The sequence below is a fragment of the Ranitomeya variabilis genome, chromosome 1 (genome assembly GCF_051348905.1).
Source record: "Ranitomeya variabilis isolate aRanVar5 chromosome 1, aRanVar5.hap1, whole genome shotgun sequence".
NCBI classification, from domain to species: Eukaryota; Metazoa; Chordata; class Amphibia; order Anura; family Dendrobatidae; genus Ranitomeya; species Ranitomeya variabilis.
Window position 1 is genome coordinate 541,731,419 of NC_135232.1, and position 6,000 is coordinate 541,737,418.

Genomic DNA, 6,000 nt, shown 5'->3' on the forward strand with positions numbered 1-6,000 from the left:
ATGTATGAGGGCACTACAATATATGGAGAACTACAATATATGGGGGCACAATATATGAGGACACTGCAATATATGGGAGTGCTACAATATATGGGGGTGCTACAATATATGGTGGTACAATATATAGGGTTACAATATATGAAGGCACTACAATTTATGGGGGTGCTACAATATATGGCAGTACAATATATGGGGGTACTACAATATATGGGGGCACAATATATGGGGGTGCTACAATATATGGTGGTACAATATATGGGGTTACACTACAACATATCGAGACAATATATGGGGGTGCTACAATATATGGTGGTACAATATATGGGGTTACAACATATGGGGATACAATATATGGGTGTGCTACAATATATGGGGGTGCTACAATATACGGAGCTGCTATAAAGTGGGGCCTTAGGCAAAAATTTAAAGTGGGGGCCCCAAATGATAACATTGCACTGTGGCCCCCATATTTAGGGGCCTTATATCGGCCAACGGGTCTGCCACTATTAGCTGTACGCAGGGGTGTTGCTAGGGTCAGAAAAGATTGGGGGCCCAAGACAAAGAGTTGCCCCCAACCCCCTCTTAATTTTTTTTTTAAGGCTGCCGTCACACTAGCAGTATTTGGTCAGTATTAGTGTTGAGCATTCCGATACCGCAAGTATCAGGTATCGGCCGATACTTGCGGTATCGGAATTCCGATACCGAGTTCCGATACTTTTGTGGTATCGGGAATCGGTATCGGGATTGATATCAATGTGTAAAATAAAGAATTAAAATAAAAAATAGGGATATACTCACCTCTCCGGCGGCCCCTGGACTTTACCGCCGTAACCGGGAGCCGTTGTTCCTAAGAATACGCGCTTGAAAGACCTTAGATGACGTCGCGGCTTCTGATTGGTCGCGCAGCGGTCACGTGACCGCTACGCGACCAATCACAAGCAGCCAATAATGAGGACTCCAGTGCTACTCCAATACCATTAAAAAAATCAGTCTAAAAAGATTTAAGTTGAGTGCGAGATTTCTTCATTATTTACTGTATGGTTTGGGAACCTAATCTCTGCACCAATAACACAGCTGTGCACACGGCGTTTATATATACACAATCACAAGCAGCCGTGACGTCATCTAAGGTCTTTCAAGCGCTTGAAATACCTTAGATGACGTCGCGGCTTGTGATTGGTCGCGTAGCGGTCACGCGACCGCTCACGCGACCAATCAGAAGCTGCGACGTCATCTAAGGTATTTCAAGCGCTTGAAAGACCTTAGATGACGTCACGGCTGCTTGTGATTGGTCGCGTAGCGGTCACGCGACTGCTGCACGACCAATCAGAAGCCACGATGTCATCTAAGGTCTTTCAAGCGCGCATTCTTAGGAACAACGGCTCCCGGTTACGGCGGTAAAGTCCAGGGGCCGCCGGAGAGGTGAGTATATCCCTATTTTTTATTTTAATTCTTTATTTTACACATTGATATGGATCCCAGGGCCCGAAGGAGAGTTTCCTCTCCTTCAGACCCTGGGAACCATCAGGATACCTTCCGATACTTGGTGTCCCATTGACTTGTATGGGTATCGGGTATCGGTATCGGCGATATCCGATACTTTTCGGGTATCGGCCGATACTATCCGATACTGATACTTTCAAGTATCGGATGGTATCGCTCAACACTAGTCAGCTTTTTTTTTGGAGTGAGGATGTTTGGTCAGTATTACAAATCAGCATACAGTATGTAAAACCAGGATGGTGAGAAATACAGAAGTGGTGACATGTTTCTCAGGCTATGTGAACACGTTGGGATTTTGGTGTGGATCTGCAGCAGTTTTCCATGCGTTGTACAGTACCATGTAAACGTATGGAAAACAAAATCTGCAGTACACATGCTGCGGAAAATACCGCGCGGAAACGCTGCGTTGTATTTTCTGCAGCATGTCAATTCTTTGTGCAGATTCCGCAGCGTTTTACACCTGCTCCATAAAAGGAATCCACAGGTGTAAAAACGCTGTTGAAAACCGCACAAAAACCGCGGTAATTCCATGATAAATCTGCGGTAAATCTGCCGGTAAAACTGAGGGGATTTAAAAAGCGCTACAGTTCTGAAATCCAGTCAGAAAACAAACAAGCGCCTGCAGGAGATTTCGGAAATCTCCTGTTTTGCTGGCACGTTGAAAAGCAGCTTTGGCCATGTTCATATGCAGAATTTTTGCAGCTCTTTCTTCTGCAAATAAGAAGTTTACAGCATTTTACAGCACAAGCAAAAACTGAGATTTTCAGAAATCTCCTGCTCACCCTTTTATTTTCTCCTGACTGAATTTCACAACTGCAGCGTTTTTTAAATCTGCAGCATGTCACTTCTTTCAGCAATTTTTTTCACCTGTAGAAAGCAATGAAAAAGTTTAAAAAATGCTGCAAATGTTGCAACGTTGTTTTTCGCTGCGTTTTTTGTGAATAACACTAACTTTATTAAACATGTACTGTAGACAAAATGTAAACTGTAAAAAACAAACAGCAAAAACTCTAAGGGTGTGGGTTCACAGTCAGTAAACGCTGCGGGTCAGCTGCTGTGTACTTGTGCAGCGTCCAACCCGCAGCGTCCAGATGTTACAGTATAGTGGATGGGATTTCAAGAAATTCCATCTCTACTATGCGTGCACTATCACCTGCACCTCACCCGCAGAGACGGACATGGGGCGCGTCTGTCCAGGCTGCAGCATGTCAATTTATATGGCGTAGACGCGAGTCTCCACCAGAGAAATCTCACCCCTGCAATGTATAGGATGCAGGCATTCCGCACAGATCAATGAACACACGCGGAATCACCTGTGTTCAAAACATGGCAGCACTTTGGACGCAGCACATGTCCACTGCATCCAAAGGGCTGCCATTTCCGGATCCTCTGCACATACTCTAAAAATGGGTGTTTTAAAAAAGCAGTGTTTTTACTGTCAAGAGAGCAGGCTTTGGCTGCAAAAAAAAAGCACCAAAAACGCTGATTCCTATGCACACCTGTACTATATATGTGTATGGTTTACCCTTATTGTTTCACATGGGAATTCATTTATTTCTATATAATAAATGCTCTGATTTAGCAGACAATATTCCTGTCTTGTGTCATCCAGACAGTAGTGGCAGGAGGTCACCCTGTCAGATTACAAGCAGTGACTGTGGTCAGAGCCTATGCTGATCCCTGCTGTATGTGACTGTGAAACCTGATCCTACAGCAAACAGCACAGAGCTCATGAGTAAATCACAGCACTGAGGGGGTCTCCAGGGGGGTTTGGAAGAGACGCCACTGCTGTACACCCTCTGGGCACTTTATACAGGGGCTGCAGAGGTAGGGGGCCCCCTTTCTAGGTGGGGGCCCCAGGCGTCTGCCTGGTCTGCCTGTGCCAAACGCCAGCCCTGGGTACAATATATGAGAGCACTACAATATATTGGGGCACAATATATGAAGGCGCTACAATATATAGTGGTACAATATATCGGGTTACAATATATAGGGGTGCTGCAATATATGTGGGTATATTATATGAGGGTGCTACAATGTTTTGCAATTCTTCAGAATGAAGCGGGCATGGTTATTACAAAGTAGTCACTGCAGCAGTAGATGAATTCATATAGAAGTGCAATTTCTACAATGGGGTTACTTTTGGATGTTTTCTGCTGTTTTGACACCTTAGGGACTCAGAAAATGACACCCATAAGCTATTTTAGCTAAATCTGTGCTCTAATGGCCAAATAGCGCCCCAGCCTTCTCAGCTCTAACGTGTGGCCTAACAGTAGTTTCTGACAACATATGGGGCAGCACCGCACTCAGGAGAAATTGTGCAGTAAATTGTGGGGTCCAATTTCATGTATTAGTAGTCTAGGGTAGCTAGAGCCCCATCAGCTAGTCAAAGGCCTAATTTACATATCATAAAATGACTTTAGAAATACTTTTTCTAAAGATCTGTTTATGTGTGTCATATAATAGAAGGACTGTTATGCGGGGTATTTAGCTATATAGACACAACTGCTGGTGGTTTTGGGGACCCTTTAAGCAGTGAAGATTCCAATATGGGGTCACCTGGGCAGGGCCGGCTCCAGGTTTTCGTGGGCCCCTGGGGAAAAAGTCTCAGTTGGCTTCTTTAACACATACGACAATTCATAAAGCACAGTTAAAGCAGATAAATATAGGGCTAGTACATTGCCAAAGATTTCACTTCTCACATTACATGAGTGATATCTATTGTAAATTCTTCAATAGGTCAGAAACTGGAAAGTATAGTCCTCGATACAGTATTATGGGCATCAGGGCGTCACATAATGCTCCATGCAGAATAATGTGCCCCATATATTGCTCCTTACAGTATTATGGGCACCACATAGTGCTCCATACAGAATAAAGAGCCCCCATATATTGCTCCATACAGTATTATGGGCACCACATAATTCTCCATACATAATAATGAGCCCCACATATTGCTCCATACAGAATAATGAGCAACATATATTGCTCCATGCAGGATAATGAACTCCATGCAATGCTCCATACAGTATAATGAGCCACATATAATGCTCCATACAGTACAATGAGCCACATATATTGCTCCGTACAGTATTATGGGCACCATATATTGCTCCATTCAGAATAATAGGCCCCATATAATGCTCCATACAGAATAATGAGCCCCATATATTTATTCATATAGAATAATAGACCTCATATAGTGCTCCATACAGTATAATGAGCCACATATATTGCTCCATACAGAATAATGAGCCCCATATATTGCTCCATACAGTATATAATAGGCCCCATATATTGCTCCATGCAGTATAATGAGCCCCATGTATTACTCCGTACTGTATAATGGGCCCCATATATGGCTCCAGACATAATGGGTCCCATATTATGTTCCATACAGTATATGATGGGCTCCATATAATGCTCCAGTATATGATGGGCCCCATATATTGCTTCATATATAGCGGGCCCCATATAATGCTCCATACAGTATAGGATGGGCCCCATAGATTATAATGAGCCCCATATATTGCTCCATACAGTATAATGAGCCCCAAATAATGGTCCATATAGTATAATAAGCCTCACATAATGCTCCATACAGCATATGATGGGCCCCATATAATGCTCCATATAGAATAGTTCCCATATAATGCTCCATATATAATGGGCCCCATATATAATGCTCCAGAGTATGATGGGCCCATATATGATGCTCCAGTGTATAATTGGCTCCATATATGATGCTCCAATATATAATGAGCCCCATACATGATGGGCCCCATATATGATGCTCAAGTGTATAATGGTCCCAATATATAATGCTCCAAACATAAAATATTAATATACTCACCTCTCATCGCTGGCTGCTGCTCTGCTCTGGACTCCTCAGCGTCATTGTCTTCCATCTCTCTGAACTGTGACTGCTCATGCAGAGGGCGCACAGACGTGATGTCATCGCGCCCTCTGACCTGAATGTCACAGTCATCAAACGCTGCAGCCACAATGACTAAGGCGGCATGACTGTTGAAACATGTTTGATTTTAATGCACTTTAAGCCTGTGACTGTCACTGGTATGAATCACCCGTTTTTGTGTCTTTGGATATAAAGATGGATTTTGGACTTATGTGCTTTTAATGAAAATGGAATAAAAGGTATTTTTTATGGACATCACCCACGCTGGACTTCTCCTTCACCCACATACAGGGTACTGCCACGATTGGTAAAAATAGCATTAGACTTACTGGTAATTCGGTTTCTTGTAACCCACCATGACAGCACACCGGAGGATGTTACCCCTTTCCTAATAAGGACAGGACATACCAAAGAGGTTAAATAACCTCTCCCACATCATCCCCTCAGTGTTATTATACAGGACCACAGGAATATGAATGCTTCAAACGATATGTTATTCTCCTTTTCTGAGAAAATGCAAAAATAAGTGAAGGGAGGGAATTACTTGTGATGTCATGGTGGGTTGCTAGAAACTGAATAAC